At 44.3% G+C, this 22,948-nt stretch overlaps 1 protein-coding gene across 1 annotated transcript in view; it reads left to right on the forward strand.

The window, feature by feature from the left end:
- The window catches only part of XKR6 (XK related 6), a 205,251-nt gene that overhangs the window by 25,126 nt on the left and 157,177 nt on the right, over positions 1-22,948 (forward strand). The window lies entirely within an intron of this gene.

Here is a 22,948-nt window from a genome sequence, read left to right on the forward strand (position 1 = left end):
ATTCTTGTACATAGGGGGCAGTATTATAGTAGTTATAGTCTTGTACATAGGGGGCAGTATTATAGTAGTTATATTCCTGTACATACGGGGCAGTATTATAGTAGTTATATTCTTGTACATAGGGGTCAGTATTATAGTAGTTATATTCTTGTACATAGGGGCAGTATTATAGTAGTTATATTCCTGTACATAGGGGCAGTATTATAGTGGTTATATTCCTGTACATAGGGGGCAGTATTATAGTAGTTATATTCCTGTACATAGGGGGCAGTATTATAGTAGTTATATTCTTGTACATAGGGGGCAGTATTATAGTAGTTATATTCTTGTACATAGGGGCAGTATTATAGTAGTTATATTCCTGTACATAGGGGTCAGTATTATAGTAGTTATATTCTTGTACATAGGTGCAGTATTATAGTAGTTATATTCCTGTACATAGGGGGCAGTATTATAGTAGTTATATTCTTGTACATAGGGGGCAGTATTATAGTAGTTATATTCCTGTACATAGGGGGCAGTATTATAGTAGTTATATTCCTGTACATAGGGGGCAGTATTATAGTAGTTATATTCTTGTACATAGGGGGCAGTATTATAGTAGTTATATTCTTGTACATAGGGGGCAGTATTATAGTAGTTATATTCTTGTACATAGGGGGCAGTATTATAGTAGTTATATTCTTGTACATAGGGGGCAGTATTATAGTAGTTATATTCCTGTACATAGGGGGCAGTATTATAGTAGTTATATTCTTGTACATAGGGGGCAGTATTATAGTAGTTATAGTCTTGTACATAGGGGGCAGTATTATAGTAGTTATATTCCTGTACATACGGGGCAGTATTATAGTAGTTATATTCTTGTACATAGGGGTCAGTATTATAGTAGTTATATTCTTGTACATAGGGGCAGTATTATAGTAGTTATATTCCTGTACATAGGGGCAGTATTATAGTAGTTATATTCCTGTACATAGGGGGCAGTATTATAGTAGTTATATTCCTGTACATAGGGGGCAGTATTATAGTAGTTATATTCTTGTACATAGGGGGCAGTATTATAGTAGTTATATTCTTGTACATAGGGGCAGTATTATAGTAGTTATATTCCTGTACATAGGGGTCAGTATTATAGTAGTTATATTCTTGTACATAGGGGCAGTATTATAGTAGTTATATTCCTGTACATAGGGGCAGTATTATAGTGGTTATATTCCTGTACATAGGGGGCAGTATTATAGTAGTTATATTCCTGTACATAGGGGGCAGTATTATAGTAGTTATATTCTTGTACATAGGGGGCAGTATTATAGTAGTTATATTCCTGTACATAGGGGGCAGTATTATAGTAGTTATATTCCTGTACATAGGGGGCAGTATTATAGTAGTTATATTCCTGTACATAGGGGGCAGTATTATAATATCTATATTCTTGTACATAGGGGGCAGTATTATTGTAGTTATTTTCTTGTACATAGGGGGCAGTATTATAGTAGTTATATTCTTGTACATAGGGGGCAGTATTATAGCAGTTATATTCTTGTACATAGGGGGCAGTAGTATAGTTGTTTTATTCTTGTACGTAGAGAGAAGTATTATAGTAGTTCTACTGTTTGCACATAGGGGGCAGGATCTGATCTCCTTTATGACATCGGGGAATATTTCCTGAGAAATCCTCTGACATCCTTCTTGGGATTATTGATCCCGTTCTGCGCTGTGAGGACTGACAATAAAAGGACACTTGTATCGATGGTTTTATTGGTGTTGACCTTATAACAGAAGATGATGATTCCTCCTCCTGAGACATTGTAACGCACTGGATAATAAGTATATGAAATATGAATTATAGGAGAGGTGGATTGATGCCACGCAGCAGTGCAGGCAGGGGAGCAGCATTGTCATCCATGAATATCCCATCATCATTTGTCTCCCTCCGTCCTTCCTCAAGGGCGTCTTAATGCGGAGCTTATAGATTCCCGTACATTGCGGAGAGACTTCCAGATTACTGTCAGGGGCTGATATCACACACAATGGTCACGTCTGCAGGAGCAGCGGCGCTCGCTATGCAGCAGGTGCAGCAGTGTACCGCCTCTGCCTGCTCTATACTGACTTCTTATAGCGACTAATGATTGATCTCAGGTCAAGATCTGCACAGTGTTAACGGGAACCTGTCAGCAGGTGTGACCATGCAGACTGCATCCAGTCTTATGTATTCTCCACTGAATGCTGTGTAATTTGTACATGTATAAGTATTTGTATATGTTGTTAGTAGCAGCAGGACTGTGAAATATGTATTTCCAGAATCGTAACTTCTCTGCATGCACTGGAAGTGTGTCTTCACTCTGCTGTGCTCTGTGCTCTCTGCAGCCACTGTTATGTACTGTCTCTGGAGAGTTGTGTAATCAGGCCTTTGTATATGTTGTTAGTAGCAGCAGGACTGTGATAAATGTATTTCCAGAATCTGAACTACTCTGCATGCAGTGGGAGTGTGTCCTCACTCTGCTGCGCTCTGTGCTCTCTGCAGCCACTGTTATGTAATGTCTCTGGAAAGATGTGTAATCAGGCCTTTGTATATGTTGTTAGTAGCAGCAGGACTGTCATAAATGTATTTCCAGAATCTGAACTACTCTGCATGCAGTGGGAGTGTGTCCTCACTCTGCTGCGCTCTGTGCTCTCTGCAGCCACTGTTATGTACTGTCTCTGGAAAGATGTGTAATCAGGCCTGTGTATATGTTGTTAGTAGCAGCAGGACTGTGATAAATGTATTTCCAGATTCTGAACTACTCTGCATGCAGTGGGAGTGTGTCCTCACTCTGCTGCGCTCTGTGCTCTCTGCAGCCACTGTTATGTAATGTCCCTGGAGAGATGTGTAATCAGACTTTTGTATATGTTGTTAGTAGCAGCAGGACTGTGATAAATGTATTTCCAGAATCGTAACTTCTCTGCATGCAGTGGGAGTGTGTCCTCACTCTGCTGCGCTCTGTGCTCTCTGCAGCCACTGTTATGTACTGTCTCTGGAGAGATGTGTAATCAGGCCTTTGTATATGTTGTTAGTAGCAGCAGGACTGTGATAAATGTATTTCCAGAATCTGAACTACTCTGCATGCAGTGGGAGTGTGTCCTCACTCTGCTGCGCTCTGTGCTCTCTGCAGCCACTGTTATGTACTGTCTCTGGAAAGATGTGTAATCAGGCCTGTGTATATGTTGTTAGTAACAGCAGGACTGTGATAAATGTATTTCCAGATTCTGAACTACTCTGCATGCAGTGGGAGTGTGTCCTCACGCTGCTGCGCTCTGTGCTCTCTGCAGCCACTGTTATGTAATGTCCCTGGAGAGTTGTATCATCACGCCTCTGTGTATGTAGTTAGTAGCAGCAGGACTATGCTATTTGTATTTCCAGAATTGTAACTTCTCTGCATGGACTGGAAGTGTGCCTTCACTCTGCTGCGCTCTGTGGTCTCCGCAGACACTGTTATCTAATGTGCCCTGGGAGTGTGTCCTCACACTGCTGTGCTCTGTACATTAAAAAGCTCCAGAACCCCTCCCTTCTGCTTTCAGTTACAGCTGCAGCAGGCTTATGGTTGGATACTACAGCAGTCAATCAGAACAATGCAGAGACTTTGCGGGACTTTGAAAAAATGTATTTAAATTGGAGTTTGAAGGTGTGTCCTCACACTGCTGTGCTCTTAGCCCTCTGCATTGAAAAAGCTGAATGCCTTACTTGTTGCTCTTAGTGAAGCTGTAGCAAGCTTCTGGTTACAAACTACAGCAGTCACTAACAATAGAGGGAAGAGGCATTAGAGCAGCTCAATGCAAAGAAATAGGAGCACAGCAGTGTGAGGATAGGAGTAGCTGCAATCCGGGATTATAAATCCATCTTTTACAGTTCTGCCACTACTAATAAATTTATATATAGTCATAAATAAACAGCCCTCTAGGGCTAGTACCTAACACTGTGCTATGTAGCTCACTGCATCAGAGCACAGCAGTGTGAGGACACACCCCCAGTGCACAAGGAGAAGCTACAATCCTGTAATACTGATCCATATAGCACAGTCCAGCTGCTAATAACAATCTACACAAAGGTATGCTTAGGCATCTTTCCAGGGACAATACATTACACTGGCTGCAGGTAGGACAGAGCACAGCAGTGTGAGGACACGTTCCCCATTGCAAGTGGAGAAGCAACAATTCTACAATAAAAATCCACTTATCAGAGTCCTGCTGCTACTATCAACATATACAAAGGTATGGTTACACATTTTTCAAAGGACAATACCTAGCACTGGCTGCAGAAAGCACAGAGCACAGCAGTGTGAGGACATACATCCAGTTTGGGGAATCCACAATGCTGGAATTTAAATTTATATTTCACAGTCTTGCTGCTACTAATAGACTGTGGTCTGATTACACATCTCTCCAGGGACAATACATAACTCCGGTGTCTGTAAGGTCACACCTGCTGACAGGTTCCCTTTAAGGCTTTTAGCGCTTTCATGTCAGTCCTGTATAACTGACAACATTCATACAGACGATACAATGTAACCAGTCACAGCTTATAGGGAATCCCTTCATGAAAGTGAATGTGTTATGTAAGTTCTGCAGATGACGGATAGCGACAGACGCATCAGTGCGTGGTGGTAATAACGCCTCGGGCTCCCTTATAGGAGCAATAATAGGACGGTACAGGACATGAAAGGGAAGAGGCTTCCCCTGCCAAGTGTTACACTCACATCATACTATGGATGGTGCCAGCTCATCGCTCACATCCCTTTATTCAGCACCGCGGGGGTCAATGTTTTGTGTCAGCGCTTCAAAAGCCTTTCATATGTTCCATCATTTATGTAATACAGCAACTCGTTACAGTGTATCAGAGGAGGAAGCTCACATGTGATTATTACAGTATAATACACTGCGCCAGAATATTCTATATATTCATCTATGACTACAGCCCTCCAGTCATTGCAGATTATAGCAGATATATTCCTGTACATAGGGGGCAGTATTATAGTAGTTATATTCCTGTACATAGGGGGCAGTATTATAGTAGTTATATTCTTGTACATAGGGGGCAGTATTATAGTAGTTATATTCTTGTACATAGGAGGCAGTATTATAGTAGTTATATTCCTGTACATAGGGAGCAGTATTATAGTAGTTATATTCCTGTACATAGGGGCAGTATTATAGTAGTTATATTCCTGTACATAGGGGGCAGTATTATAGTAGTTATATTCTTGTACATAGGGAGCAGTATTATAGTAGTTATATTCTTGTACATAGGGGGCAGTATTATAGTAGTTATATTCTTGTACATATGGGCAGTATTATAGTAGTTATATTCTTGTACATAGGGAGCAGTATTATAGTAGTTATATTCTTGTACATAGGGGGCAGTATTATAGTAGTTATATTCTTGTACATAGGGGGCAGTATTATAGTAGTTATATTCCTGTACATAGGGGGCAGTATTATAGTAGTTATATTCTTGTACATATGGGCAGTATTATAGTAGTTATATTCTTGTACATAGGGAGCAGTATTATAATATCTATATTCTTGTACATAGGGGGCAGTATTATAATATCTATATTCTTGTACATAGGGGGCAGTATTATAATATCTATATTCTTGTACATAGGGGGCAGTATTAGTAGCAAGGAAGAAACCTTTCACATTTGTAAAACATTAGGTACAATTAATCCCAATACTTTTTTAGTTCATGTCTTAAATTCCTCTCTATACATTATATCCTATACATTTGCTTGTCCTGTGATAATCAGGAGGGACGTGCGCTGTGACTGGAACATCACCCATGGGGTTAAGTAGGAAGTTCATAAGACAGAGGCGGCATATAAAATATCAGGACATAATTGCTTCGGATGCGTAACCTTTCCATGGGCATTTTAATTAAAGTGCAACGTTCCCTGTGTTCCTTCTGCAATTAGCTCCTTAATCCATGTGAAAGGCATCGGGAAGGGGCAGACTCAGGGCAAGGATCAGAACATCCTAGATATAAAACAACATATATATATATATAATAAATATACATAAGGAGATGATCGCATTGCTCAAGCCATGATATCACAGTATATACATTACATTCTATATATAATTCCTTCTAATAACGTCCCTCATCCAGATGAATTATCCACCTAAATACATCATCTCCTGGTTATCACTTCCCTGGATTATTTTATTCATGTTACTCCTTCAAGTTTCTTCAGTGGAATTAAAGGTTTTTAACAAAGAATTGTTACATGTATCCATCCTATCACTCCAATACCATGGCCCCCACATCATCACACCAGCAGGGGGCAGTGTGTCCTCCTATCACTACTAGGGGTGACTGTCCTATACCATGGCCCCCACATCATCACACCAGCAGGGGGCAGTGTGTCCTCCTATCACTACTAGGGGTGACTGTCCTATACCATGGCCCCCACATCATCACACCAGCAGGGGGCAGTGTGTCCTCCTATCACTACTAGGGGTGACTGTCCTATACCATGGCCCCCACATCATCACACCAGCAGGGGACAGTGTGTCCTCCTATCACTGCTAGGGGTGACTGTCCTATACCATGGCCCCCACATCATCACACCAGCAGGGGGCAGTGTTCTCCTATCACTACTAGGGGTGACAGTCCTATACCATGGCCCCCACATCATCACACCAGCAGGGGGCAGTGTTCTCCTATCACTACTAGGGGTGACAGTCCTATACCATGGCCCCCACATCATCACACCAGCAGGGGGCAGTGTAACCTCCTATCACTCCTAGGGGTGACAGTCCTATACCATGGCCCCCACATCATCACACCAGCAGGATGCAGTGTGTCCTCCTATCACTACTAGGGGTGACTGTCCTATACCATGGCCCCCACATCATCACACCAGCAGGGGGCAGTGTAACCTCCTATCACTCCTAGGGGTGACAGTCCTATACCATGGCCCCCACATCATCACACCAGCAGGATGCAGTGTGTCCTCCTATCACTACTAGGGGTGACAGTCCTATACCATGGCCCCCACATCATCACACCAGCAGGATGCAGTGTGTCCTCCTATCACTGCTAGGGGTGACTGTCCTATACCATGGCCCCCACATCATCACACCAGCAGGGGGCAGTGTTCTCCTATCACTACTAGGGGTGACAGTCCTATACCATGGCCCCCACATCATCACACCAGCAGGGGGCAGTGTGTCCTCCTATCACTGCTAGGGGTGACTGTCCTATACCATGGCCTCCACATCATCACACCAGCAGGGGGCAGTGTGTCCTCCTATCACTACTAGGGATTACTGTCCTATACCATGGCCCCCACATCATCACACCAGCAGGGGGCAGTGTGTTCTCCTATCACTACTAGGGGTGACAGTCCTATACCATGGCCCCCACATCATCACACCAGCAGGGGGCAGTGTAACCTCCTATCACTCCTAGGGGTGACAGTCCTATACCATGGCCCCCACATCATCACACCAGCAGGGGGCAGTGTATCCTTCTATCACTACTACAGGTGACCGTCCTATACCATGGCTCCACATCATCACACCAGCAGGGGGCAGTGTTTTGCTATCACTACTAGGGGTGACTGTCCTATACCATGGCCCCCACATCATCACACCAGCAGGGGGCAGTGTGTCCTCCTATCACTACTAGGGGTGACTGTCCTATACCATGGCCCCACATCATCACACCAGCAGGGGGCAGTGTGTCTTCCTATCACTACTAGGGGTGACTGTCCTATACCATGGCCCCCACATCATCACACCAGCAGGGGGCAGTGTCCTCCTATCACTACTAGGGGTGACTGTCCTATACCATGGTCCCCACATCATCACACCAGCAGGGGGCAGTGTGTCTTCCTATCACTACTAGGGGTGACTGTCCTATACCATGGCCCCCACATCATCACCCCAGCAGGGGGCAGTGTTCTCCTATCACTACTAGGGGTGACTGTCCTATACCATGGTCCCCACATCATCACACCAGCAGGGGGTAGTGTGTCCTCCTATCACTGCTAGGGGTGACTGTCCTATACCATGGCTCCCACATCATCACACCAGCAGGGGGCAGTGTGTCCTCCTATCACTACTAGGGGTGACTGTCCTATACCATGGCCTCCACATCATCACACCAGCAGGGGGTAGTGTGTCCTCCTATCACTACTAGGGGTGACTGTCCTATACCATGGCCTCCACATCATCACACCAGCAGGGGGCAGTTTGTCCTCCTATCACTCCTAGGGGTGACTGTCCTATACCATGGCCCCCACATCATCACACCAGCAGGGGGCAGTGTTTTCCTATCACTACTAGGGGTGACTGTCCTACACCATGGACCTCACATCATCACACCAGCAGGGGGCAGTGTTTTGCTATCACTACTAGGGGTGACTGTCCTATACCATGGCCCCCACATCATCACACCAGCAGGGGGCAGTGTGTCCTCCTATCACTACTAGGGGTGACTGTCCTATACCATGGCCCCACATCATCACACCAGCAGGGGGCAGTGTGTCTTCCTATCACTACTAGGGGTGACTGTCCTATACCATGGCCCCCACATCATCACACCAGCAGGGGGCAGTGTCCTCCTATCACTACTAGGGGTGACTGTCCTATACCATGGCCCCCACATCATCACACCAGCAGGGGGCAGTGTGTCCTCCTATCACTGCTAGGGGTGACAGTCCTATACCATGGCCCCCACATCATCACACCAGCAGGGGGCAGTGTTCTCCTATCACTACTAGGGGTGACTGTCCTATACCATGGTCCCCACATCATCACACCAGCAGGGGGTAGTGTGTCCTCCTATCACTGCTAGGGGTGACTGTCCTATACCATGGCTCCCACATCATCACACCAGCAGGGGGCAGTGTGTCCTCCTATCACTACTAGGGGTGACTGTCCTATACCGTGGCCCCACATCATCACACCAGCAGTGGGCAGTGTGTCCTCCTATCACTGCTAGGGGTGACTGTCCTATACCGCAACCCCCACATCATCACACCAGCAGGGGGCAGTGTGTCCTCCTATCACTACAAGGGGTGACTGTCCTATACCATGGCCTCCACATCATCACACCAGCAAGGGGCAGTTTGTCCTCCTATCACTCCTAGGGGTGACTGTCCTATACCATGGCCCCCACATCATCACACCAGCAGGGGGCAGTGTTTTCCTATCACTACTAGGGGTGACTGTCCTACACCATGGACCTCACATCATCACACCAGCAGGGGGCAGTATATCCTCCTATCACTACTAGGGGTGACTGTCCTATACCATGGCCTCCACATCATCACACCAGCAGGGGGCAGTTTGTCCTCCTATGACTACTAGGGGTGACTGTCCTATACCATGGCCTCCACATCATCACACCAGCAGGGGGCAGTTTGTCCTCCTATCACTACTAGGGGTGACTGTCCTATACCATGGCTCCCCACATCATCACACCAGCAGGGGGCAGTGTGTCCTCCTATCACTACTAGGGGTGACTGTCCTACACCATGGCTCCCACATCATCACACCAGCAGGGGGCAGTGTGTCCTCCTATCACTACTAGGGGTGACTGTCCTATACCATGGCCTCCACATCATCACACCAGCAGGGGGCAGTGTCCTCCTATCACTTCTAGGGGTGACTGTATTATGTTATGGTAAGATACCAGACGACACCTGTAATCATGTATAGACGTGCCTGAGACATAACTGTATGCTGAGTGTGTAGATATATATATACACGCCTGCCACATGTAGTAACCACAGATTGCGCTGTATATGGATATGGGGGTCTCATGACGCGGGCGCACCACTGCTTTTTTCATTTATATGTAAATGATGCATTTGATCGGGGGAGGGGCGGGGGGATTGATAGGGTCAGGAGCGACCTGTGCAAATAATTTAATTTGCTGCAGCTTTGTTTCATTTCACCTGCGGGGGTGCTGCAGGAAAATAAAATACTACATGGATTCCCTCCTGATTATAGTTGAATACTGGAGTTGACATTGTGATCCGTTCAACGAAGAGATATTGCTCGTAGTGGAAAATTCCTTTAAATCACAGGTTAAAAGGTCAGTTTGCCTTTGGCCATTGCTTGATTTTGATTGGCTGACAGCTGTGGCTCATAATTTACACTTCTATTTTCCAAGTGAATGACATGATCACTTGCAGGCCCGGCGTCAGCACCCGGCTGACCCGGGCAAGTGCCGGGGCCCCAGAGCTCGAATGGGGGCCCACCAGGACGATGTGACGCTGTATTACGGGGCCCAGGTTCGCGGCTGATTGCAGGCCGCATAGGAGGTGGGCGGAGAGGTAGTGGGACGGCTGCTGCTAAAGGTCCTTAGCAGCTCTGCCCTGCCCTGCCCTACCCACCTCACCTGTGGCCGCCCCGCCCAGCGCTCCCCGGCCCGCCCTGCGCTCCCCGGCCGCCTGCTTCACCTGCGTCCGAGCCCGGCCTGCGCGTCCTCCATCTGACTGCGGCCGAGCCCAGCCTACGCGCCCTCCATCTGACTGCGGCCGAGCCCGGCCTACGCGCCCTCCATCTGACTGCGGCCGAGCCCGGCCTACGCGCCCTCCATCTGACTGCGGCCGAGCCCGGCCTGCGCGCTCTCCATCTGACTGCGGCCGAGCCCGGCCTGCGCGTCCTCCATCTGACTGCGGCCGAGCCCGGCCTACGCGCCCTCCATCTGACTGCGGCCGAGCCCGGCCTACGCGCCCTCCATCTGACTGCGGCCGAGCCCGGCCTGCGCGCCCTCCATCTGACTGCGGCCGAGCCCGGCCTGCGCGCCCTCCGTCTGACTGCGGCCGAGCACCTCACGTCCAGCCTGACCGCCCTCTCCTACACGGTCCACTTCACCTGCCACCACGTCCCGACCGAGCATCATCCAGCTGGGGTAAGTATGATTGCTACATATGTAAATGCATATATATGTGTGTGTATGTATGCTATATATACTGGATGTTTGTGTATATCTGTGTGTATGGTGTATATATGCTGTATATCTGTGTGTATGGTGTATATATGCTGTATATCTGTGTGTATGGTGTATATATGCTGTATATCTGTGTGTATGGTGTATATATGCTGTATATCTGTGTGTATGGTGTATATATGCTGTATATCTGTGTGTATGGTGTATATATGCTGTATATCTGTGTGTATGGTGTATATATGCTGTATATCTGTGTGTATGGTGTATATATGCTGTATATCTGTGTGTATGTGTTTTGGTATTTTAAATTTCTGTTTTTTAATGTTGCTACATAAGTTCACTGTTAAGGGGCCCACTGAGTCTCTATCGCCCAGGGGCCCACTGAAACCTGGAGCCGGCCCTGATCACTTGACTCCCTGAGTGACCACCGTATGAGCCCATGTAATTCCTTACATGCTATACAGTACACTGCCTCCCTGTGCTGCACAGACTTGTTACACCGGAAGTATAGAACATTCTCAACTTCAGGGAGGTTAAGTATTGGAATGTTGGGATCCTATGGGGCTTTGACCAAGGGCTTCATTGATCATCCCACGTCCAAGGTGGTTGCTGACATTGTCCATATGGTGGCATTGAATGGGTCACTGTAGATATACCTGCCGGTAGTCCTGTAGATTGTCCTTCATGATGGACCTTGAACATGGTATAATCTATGCCTGACCACAGCCTGTCCAGAAACATCTTATATTCTGCTCATGGTCTATGTCAGTGTTGGCGAACCTTTTAGAGCCTGAGTGCCCAAACTTCAACCAAAAGCCACTTATTTAGTTACATTGACCAAACAAGGCTTAGACCAGTGATGGCGAACGTTTTAGAGACCGAGTGCCCAAACTACAACAAAGACCCGCTTATTTATCACAAAGTGCTAGCACAGAAATGTAATTAGTGATTTATACTCCCTTCTCTGTCACAGCTTTCATTGATACCAGCACCTGAGGACACCAATACAGCAGAAAATAGTCCCAGGTAGAGCTGTCACTTTAAAATAGCTCTGTGCACAGCAAGTCCTGGGCTGTCTGGGACTGCAGGAAGATACCTGGAGTCATCACTGGTGATGGCCTGAGTGCCCACAGAAAGGGCTCCGAGTGCCACCTCCGGCACCAGTGCCATAGGTTAGCCATCACTGGCTTAGACCTTTAGGTCACACGATGACCAAGTTCTCACGTGACAGATGTTACAGATGCATTTTTAAAGCCAAAAGCAGGTGTGGATCATAATGGGGGAGAACATATCATTGAGAGAAGCTTCTCCTCCTATATGTTCACTGCACTCCTGATTTGGACATCAAAAACTGCATCTGAAAAACTGAACGTGTGAAGGAAACCTGTTGAGGGTCTGCCGCTCGTAACCTGCCCTGATGACCTGCTGTTATGGATCTCGTTGGTTTCCAGGTGGATCTCAGATAGGATTGATTCCCTCATATCTCATGACCCAAATATCTGCTTAGACTTCTCATCATCCATCTAGCCTGCTGCTATAAATTACAGAATCCAGATTTCGAAGAAATGGGCTTCCTCCACATCCACAATGTCTCTTTGGAAGACTTAGACCTGTTGGTGACTCTTCCAGCTCTTAGGAAACCACCACCACCTAGTTTGCAGTAGGGTGGTCATCTAGCAGCAGAAGACCCCAGATTGTAGACCACTTACATGGAGCAATATTCTTTCCTTCCAGGGTCCATCTCAGGTTACTCTGAAGCTTGTGAGATGGTCACCTAGTAGTCTGTAGACCCATGGCATAGATAGTTATCTTCTTCCTCCCGGTCCAGCGTGTCCTGAATTGATCTATATTCCATCCAGACAGATAAATTGGATTCTCACGCATTGTGCTCCGAAACCCGTAATGCTGAAGTAAGAACCTTCGCTTAGGAACTGACTTGGCTGTTTCTTTGTATCTGGCATCTATTCAGCTGGCAGAAATATTCAATCCAAGCTTCTTCTGGAAGTCTGGCGTAGGATCTCATCGCCGGCATGTGCTTCCCCGACACATAGACTGTACCGCTGCCAATATCCACAGTCTTTACAATCTAGAGTGGCTTGGTAGGGGGTTCATTCCTGCTTCTACCATACTTTTCCAGTGCCAGGATGGGGTAGAGTAAAATTTCCATGCCCGTCATTGGCCGGATGGTGGGCAATTGCTGGAAATGACATGACTTATAGTGGGCAAGGTGCCCTGCAGGAACACCCATACGGTTTGGATGAGTCGTGACTTCTTCCTAAGCAATGTATCCACTCAGGAGATCCATCGGCCTTGGGGTAGATCCATCGACCTTGGGGTAGATCCATCGGCCTTGGGGTAGATCCATCGGCCTTGGGGTAGACAACTTCGTACAGAGGTTTCAGGATTTTTAGAGACTAGCAAAGACGTATACAGCCAACATTTATGTTACATTGACCCAAATATTGTCGGAGAAGCTCCTGATGACATTAAAGCTGACTGTAGATGCCAGAATGGTGGATGGACTCTCTAAGCATTGGTGGGACTGGTTGTCCTGGTGTCCCTGGGACATTATGGAATTGATCTTTCTTTAGCATCTTGAGATTTGGTTTTAAAATCCAAGGACTAGGATGTGCCAACTCTTAATGGTTGGAAGGGTTTTTCCCACCAATCCATCACAATGGAGCAGAGAACTTCAGCCATCCCGGCTCACTAAGACAGAGCAGTGCTGCAGTTCCCAGAAAGATCTTCCAGAGCAAACTGAATCAGCTCCACGTCCTCTTCTTTCTCTGGATTGGGGGGGGGGGGGGATCCAAGAATTTGGACCCTGACCACCAGTCATAAAGTGATGGGAATGCTTCTCTAGACTGGTCTCGGTCTGGAACCTCTCAATAATTAGTTGTAACCTATGTAAACAAATCCTCTATAGCACTCCCGCAGGTCAAATGAGGTATTACACTATTGTCATTGGAGTCCAGGTCATTCACAAAATATACCAAGTCCTCCTACAACATGAGGATCAGTCCCCTTTAAACATTTTATGATTGTCTAGTATATTCTTCACAGTTATTATACATACATACATACATATATATATGTATTCTACTTATATTATACGGAAGACATTCAATTCATACAATATAAGAATGGTGATTTGAGTTAGATGGACGACATTCTGCCACCAAAAGGGGAGCTCAAGAGATAACTACATACAGCTCTATTATATAAACAGTATGCAGTAAACTCATCAGCTCCCCCTAGTGGTGTCTGCCTGCTGTTCTATTTTTGAACTACATAGGGTCTACATAGGGTTTTTAGAGCTCTGTATCCGCTGTGACCACAGTCCCTATTTTTTCATATACCGTCCATATTTAGAGTATTGCCTTCTCTGTGTGAATCATGTTGCCCCGCAGTTTGTATGACACCTGTGTGAACAGTCAGGGCATCCTTGGAGTTGTAGTTTTTTAGCATCATTGCATGGCATGTGCCCTGTACTGTACTGTCGCTCTCTGCTTCTCTTCTCAGCGGGATAATGATCACATTTTATAGTAGAATCCTCTCCCGTTGGCATTGGGTAATGTGTCAATTATAAATCTGCCATGGGCAACACATGCGGAGCCGGGCGCAGAGCTGGCATGTCTAATTGGAGGGTTGGTGATATCTATGTCTGTGGGTAGTTGCCGTATTAGCAGGATAAGCCCCTATTATAACATCACTCCTCAGACAGACTGGAGGTGCAGTGGCCGTATACTACAGCCGGTCCTGGGTGTAATGATCTGCATAGATGATGGGCATAGGGAGAATTCTGCAGAACATTTCCAGGGAGGATGAAGATGTTACTCATCCCCAGCTGTGTGTAGCTCGCTGTCACCTTCAGATCTCTACACGCTCCAACAGGCCGAACCATCACCGGGGAATAGCCACCACGCTGGGTGCCACGGCTCAACATGTGACTAACTCAGTCATGTTTTAACCCGTTGTATGCTGAATTTATATTGGATTGCAAAAAACTGTTATTTTTGATACTTGTAAGATAACACTGATGCTCCTGTGCAGGGGTAAACCTAAACTCTCTGCTGCCTGAGGCGAGGAATAGAACGGGGCCCCCTCCGCCACATCCAGGAGTTATATATCAGGTTATTATTTTAGTGGGATCTCCATGTAGTAGTACCTCACACTCATGATGATAACAGGTGTGAAGAGACATTATATTTTAAGCATCAGGTCCTGCGCCCCTGACGCTGCTCTCCATATTGCTGTAGGTGGTGCTGCCTGTGGCCAGAGGCTCAACTCACCTCATAGCTGGTTGCACCCCTGCTGCTGTTCTTTACCATATACACACTAGGCTCCTGTGTCTACTTTCATTGTCAGACTGGGAAGCAGCTTTTTTGCAGCAGTAACCTTCTCTGGTTTTCTCTTTCCAATATAAAATGGGCCAATCAAAGATTTTACCGATTGGTTTAGGAATATTGTTGATGGTTCAAAACACAAAATGGTTACAATTAATAAAATGCCCCTGAAATTGTCCCTCCGAAGGCCACCACAAGGCCCTCTTTGTCATAGAGGCAGTCCCAATATCCCTTTAAAGGGAACCTGTCACCAGGGACTTATTTTCATTAAGAAGCCCATACATAAGCCCATTACAGCTGCAGTGCAAATATGGCTTTCTGTCTTCTCTAAGCATTTGCATTACAATATAATTGTGTATTATAACTTACATTGGGTTGGGATTTGGTTTGGATGCATTTAAAAAAAACATGTGACTTGGTTGTGCTACTCACTCCCCAGCTCTCAGCCCCCACCTTTGTGCAGTACAGCTCCTCCCTCCTGCTCCTTCATAGAGCTCACAGCCTGGTGAGCTGACATCAGTGGGGGAGGGAGGAGCTGTACAGCAGCACAAAGGTGAGGGCTGAGAGCTGAGGAGTGAGCAGCACAGACAAGTCACATGTTTTTTTTTATGCATTCAAGCCAAAGCCCAACCCCTGGGACTACACAGAGGATTCTGTCAGGGTGCAAGGTACGTTCTAACACACAATTATATTGTAATGCCAATGCTTAAAGAAAGCAGAAAGGCAGATGTGTAATGCAGGTGTAAAGGGCTCCTGCAAACTGTCCTTAGTGAAAACGATGTCCCTGGTGACAGGTTCCCTTTAAGAGCCAGTATAGAGTGCTACTACATGTGACAGGCGCAGTCCATTGATCTATGCAGAATATACTAAATATTACATTTATCCTGCAGGGGAATAATCTGGACAACAAAGCTGAGAGCCCCTATGTGATGGGACGTCCCCTATATCCTTGTCCTGTATACAGGCTCCTTGTCCTGTATATTATGTTGTGTCATATTCAGGCTCAGAATTGGCTATTAACACCATCTTAAATCTAAACCCCTTAAAGATTTTGCTTTGTGTCCGATACAAACCGGAGACGATAAAGCTGTCACATTATAGAACATCACCGCCTGTCCCTAATGTTCACTCCATCCACCAGTGTTATAATGTATGAAGCCGGCTCGTCCCCGGGAGCCACTCGCTGTCATATAGACACCAACAAGAAGAGGAAAATAAGCCATTACAAGGCCGGACCCCGCAGGCATGAGACGTCTGATCACATGACAAGTCAGCGACATGATACATATCAATGGCTTCATGTAGATCTGTACATACCCTGATATCCCATCATCCGAGCATCACACATCCAGCAGCCCCACAGCGGCCTGAGGACAGAAGACAGAAGCTTATTCACATTGTGACTACAGCGCCAAAACTACTGGAGCTGCCTAAGGGTTAAATGGTCGGTTCTTGTCTTTATGATATTTTTAGTAATGGCTGACAGATGAAAATGTCCATATCTGCAGATGGTAATGATCTCTATATAGACAAGAAAACTAGCAACTAGTGTCAGAAAGCTGCTGCCCTCCTATGTACAAGAATATAACTACTATAATACTGCTCCCTATGTACAGGAATATAACTACTATAATACTGCCCCCTATGTACAGGAATATAACTACTATAATACTGCCCCCTATGTACAGGAATATAACTGCTATAATACTGCCCCCTATGTACAGGGATATAACTACTATAATACTGCCCCCTATGTACAAGAATATAACTACTATAATACTGCCCCCTATGTACAAGAATATAACTACTATAATACTGCCCCCAATGTACAAGAATATAACTACTATAATACTGCCTCCTATGTACAAGAATATAACTACTATAATACTGCCCCCTATGTACAAGAATATAACTACTATAATACTGCCCCCTATGTACAAGAATATAACTACTATAATACTGCTCCCTATGTACAGGAATATAACTACTATAATACTGCCCCCTATGTACAGGAATATAACTACTATAATACCGCCCCCTATGTACAGGAATATAACTACTATAATACCGCCCCCTATGTACAGGGATATAACTACTATAATACTGCCCCCTATGTACAAGAATATAACTACTATAATACTGCCCCCTATGTACAAAAATATAACTACTATAATACTGCCCCCTATGTACAAGAATATAACTACTATAATACTGCCCCCTATGTACAAGAATATAACTACTATAATACTGCGCCCTATGTACAGGAATATAACTACTATAATACTGCCCCCTATGTACAAGAATATAACTGCTATAATAGTGCCCCTATGTACAAGAATATAACTACTATAATACTGCCCCCTATGTACAAGAATATAACTACTATAATACTGCCCCCTATGTACAGGAATATAACTACTATAATACTGCCCCCTATGTACAGGAATATAACTACTATAATACTGCGCCCTATGTACAGGAATATAACTACTATAATACTGCCCCCTATGTACAAGAATATAACTGCTATAATAGTGCCCCTATGTACAAGAATATAACTACTATAATACTGCCCCCAATGTACAAGAATATAACTACTATAATACTGCCCCCTATGTACAGGAATATAAATACTATAATACTGCCCCCTATGTACAAGAATATAACTACTATAATACTGCCCCCTATGTACAAGAATATAACTACTATAATACTGCCCCCTATGTACAAGAATATAACTACTATAATACTGCCCCCTACGTACAAGAATATAACTACTATAATACTGCCCTCTATGTACAGGGATATAACTACTATAATACTGCCCCCTATGTACAAGAATATAACTACTATAATACTGCCCCCTACGTACAAGAATATAACTACTATAATACTGCCCTCTATGTACAGGGATATAACTACTATAATACTGCCCCCTATGTACAAGAATATAACTACTATAATACTGCTCCCTATGTACAAGAATATAACTACTATAATACTGCCCTCTATGTACAGGGATATAACTACTATAATACTGTCCCCTATGTACAAGAATATAACTACTATAATACTGTCCTCTATGTACAAGAATATAACTACTATAATACTGCCCCCTATGTACAGGAATATTACTACTATAATACTGCCCCCTATGTACAGGAATATAACTACTATAATACTGCCCCCTATGTACAAGAATATAACTACTATAATACTGCTCCCTATGTACAAGAATATAACTACTATAATACTGTCCCCTATGTACAAGAATATAACTACTATAATACTGTCCCCTATGTACAAGAATATAACTACTATAATACTGCCCCCTATGTACAGGAATATTACTACTTTAATACTGCCCCCTATGTACAAGAATATAACTACTATAATACTGCTCCCTATGTACAGGAATATAACTACTATAATACTGTCCCCTATGTACAGGAATATAACTACTATAATACTGACCCCTATGTACAGGAATATAACTACTATAATACTGCCCCCTATGTACAGGAATATAACTACTATAATACTGCCCTCTATGTACAGGGATATAACTACTATAATACTGTCCCCTATGTACAAGAATATAACTACTATAATACTGTCCTCTATGTACAAGAATATAACTACTATAATACTGCCCCCTATGTACAGGAATATTACTACTATAATACTGCCCCCTATGTACAGGAATATAACTACTATAATACTGCCCCCTATGTACAAGAATATAACTACTATAATACTGCTCCCTATGTACAAGAATATAACTACTATAATACTGTCCCCTATGTACAAGAATATAACTACTATAATACTGTCCCCTATGTACAAGAATATAACTACTATAATACTGCCCCCTATGTACAGGAATATTACTACTTTAATACTGCCCCCTATGTACAAGAATATAACTACTATAATACTGCTCCCTATGTACAGGAATATAACTACTATAATACTGTCCCCTATGTACAGGAATATAACTACTATAATACTGACCCCTATGTACAGGAATATAACTACTATAATACTGCCCCCTATGTACAGCAATATAACTACTATAATACTGCCCCTATGTACAAGAATATAACTACTATAATACTGCCCCCTATGTACAAGAATATAACTACTATAATACTGCCCCCTATGTACAAGAATATAACTACTATAATACTTCCCCCTATGTACAAGAATATAACTACTATAATACTGCCCCCTATGTACAAGAATATAACTACTATAATACTGCCCCCTACGTACAAGAATATAACTACTATAATACTGCCCTTTATGTACAGGGATATAACTACTATAATACTGCCCCTATGTACAAGAATATAACTACTATAATACTGCCCCCTATGTACAAGAATATAACTACTATAATACTGCCCCCTATGTACAGGAATATAACTACTATAATACTGCCCCCTATGTACAAGAATATAACTACTATAATACTGCCCCCTACGTACAAGAATATAACTACTATAATACTGTCCCCTATGTACAAGAATATAACTACTATAATACTGTCCCCTATGTACAAGAATATAACTACTATAATACTGTCCCCTATGTACAAGAATATAACTACTATAATACTGCCCCCTATGTACAGGAATATTACTACTTTAATACTGCCCCCTATGTACAAGAATATAACTACTATAATACTGCTCCCTATGTACAGGAATATAACTACTATAATACTGTCCCCTATGTACAGGAATATAACTACTATAATACTGCCTCCTATGTACAGGAATATAACTACTATAATACTGCCCCCATTGTACAAGAATATAACTACTATAATACTGCCCCCTATGTACAGGAATATAACTACTATAATACTGCCCCCTATGTACAGGAATATAACTACTATAATACTGCCCCCTATGTACAAGAATATAACTACTATAATACTGCCCCCTATGTACAAGAATATAACTACTATAATACTGCTCCCTATGTACAGGAATATAACTACTATAATACTGCCCCCTATGTACAAGAATATAACTACTATAATACTGCCCCCTATGTACAAGAATATAACTACTATAATACTGCCCCCTATGTACAAGAATATAACTACTATAATACTTTATATTATTTATATTCCAGTTTTTATGTGTTGTCCTAAACTTAGATGTTTTTGTACAATAATAATTACATAATATTTATGGCCGCTTTCCCTCTATCACATATTCGCGCTATCACCTGCCTGCACTCTCCTGTATGTGAGTATTATACGGGTATATAGCGCCCGTGCTGAAGAGGTTACAGTGTAAGTGATCCTTTTATTAATATTAACAATACCCGGCATAAAACACAGGTGCGCCCCGAGCGCGGACCCCAGCTGCGAGATTAAAACAACACAAGTTTCCGTGGCAACCGTGACTGCAGGAAAATTACGAGCCGGTGAACACTCTGCAAGAAATGTAGATTTTGAAGGGAAAAAAAATGTAGAGAAATAGCTGCACGCGGCAAGAACTGTCAGATTATTAGATGATGTTTTGGCCTCTCTACTGTATACAGTCATTTTCTTCTAGTTACTGTTATTTGCCGGATTGGAGCTGCGGAGTGTTCGGAGGACGGCGGCTAAAGTCTTCAGGCGTCGCAATGCTGATTATTTGGTAGGGAGTCTTATAAAAGATCCAGTCCAGTCCTCATATCATACTTTCCATGGCTACTAAACATAGGGATCAGGCTGGGAACTAAGAGCAGATTAAAACATGGGAGATTTTGGCATAAGGGAGTTGGAGGGGCTATGACTCTCAAAAACACCCTGTAGAGTCAAGAGAACGCCCTGCATACCCTCCATGCAGGAGCCATTCAAGGACCTTTGAAAGGAAGAGACATTTCCATGGTCAATGAATGTGACCTCCCACGGTCAACAGAAGAGGAAGTTATCCTCCATAGTCAATAGAAGTTGAAGTGACTTCCCATCAATGGAAGTGGAACTGAACTCCCATGGTCAAAAGAAGTGACGTCTCTTGGTCAATGCCGGCCATTTATTGGCTCTTAAGTTCTTCTCATGACCACCCGAAACTTCCAATCAAAAGAAGTGGCCTTCCACGGTCAATGGTAGTGGAAGTGACCTCTCATGGTCAACGGAAGTGTAAGTGACCTCCCATGGTCAACTGAAGTGGAAGTGACATCCCCCGGTCAACGAAAGTGGACGTGACCTCCCACTATCAATGGAAGCAGAAGTGACCTTCCATGGTCAACGGAAGTGGAAATGACCTCCCATCAATGGAAGTCAAATTGAACTCCCATGGTCAATAGAAGTGACGTCTCTTGGTCAAAGTCGGCCATTTATTGGCTCTGATGTTCTTCTCATGACCACCCAAAACTTCCAATCAAAAGAAGTGGCCTCCCACGGTCAACGGTAGTGGAAGTGACCTCCCACTGTCAATGGAAGTGTAAGTGACCTCCCATGGTCAATGGAAGAGGAAGTGACCTCCCCCGGTCAACGGAAGTGGATGTGACCTCCCCCGGACAACGGAAGTGGATGTGACCTCCCACAGCCAACAGAAGTCCTGTCACATCATCAGAGCAGGTCATTGATTGGCCAAAATGTTCTCCATCACTTTCCCAAATTACCAAGTGGTTACAGTACCGAAAAATTACAGGAACCAAAGTCGGAAAAGTTAAATTTCTTTCTTTTCCCATCCCACTCCTGGCCCCCTTAGGATTTTCCATGTTTTATCCATAAGTCGGTTGCTCCCTCTCCTCTAAAAGTTTACCTTATGGGGAGGGGGGGCATTCATATTTTGCCATATCGGAAGTAAACCTGCCCATACACTACAGATATGTCATGGGGTTATTCCTCCTAGGCCCTACATTACACATAAACATCCTACTAGTGAATTAAGGAGGACCATCAACCATCTCCACCAGTCCCAGCTCGATGCACACTTTCGTGCCGCTCATCTGTTTCTCATGCAGTTGGAAATTTTTTTCTAGCCGTTACCGTTCCTGAGTATTCGTTACTGGCAGCTGGGCGGTCCAGAACCTGGCTCCACCCATCTGACAGTAGGGAGCTGAGGTAAACAATGGGCAATTTAATAGTGAAAAAACAAACTCTTATTCTTTAGCTGAGATATTTTAAGAGATTGAATTTAGCTTGTCTGGTCATATTGGAAATGGGGTAAGAGAGGAGGTTATTACTACATCCGACGGCAACCTGAGCCAGAGACAAAGCACCCGTAGCTTTTGGGTCACTTCACAAACTTATAACTGGGGTAAAGTGGGGGGGGGGCAAAATAAATAGCTTCCAGGGTATATTTCAATTATTTTAACTTTTAACCCTATGACTGGGCAAATGGGACATATTGGGGCACATTTACTTACCCGGTCCTGTGGTGATCCCCAATACGGACTGTCCGACGAGGATGAAGTCCGGCGCGATTCACTAAGATCGTGCACCCGATATCCTGCATGTGTCGCTTCCCCGCTCAGGTCCACAGGAGTTCACCTTCTTCTTCCTGGTGCATGTAAGTGCATTGTCTTGCTACACAATTTGTAATGTTAAATCCCGTGCTCAGTCTGAATCCGTCGGATCATCCGTCAGCCCGCCAACCCCGCCCCCCCCCCCCCCCCCCGGTTTGTGTCACATAAAAGCCGGCGCAGA

This window comes from Engystomops pustulosus, chromosome 3 (genome assembly GCF_040894005.1).
Source record: "Engystomops pustulosus chromosome 3, aEngPut4.maternal, whole genome shotgun sequence".
Lineage (NCBI taxonomy): Eukaryota > Metazoa > Chordata > Amphibia > Anura > Leptodactylidae > Engystomops > Engystomops pustulosus.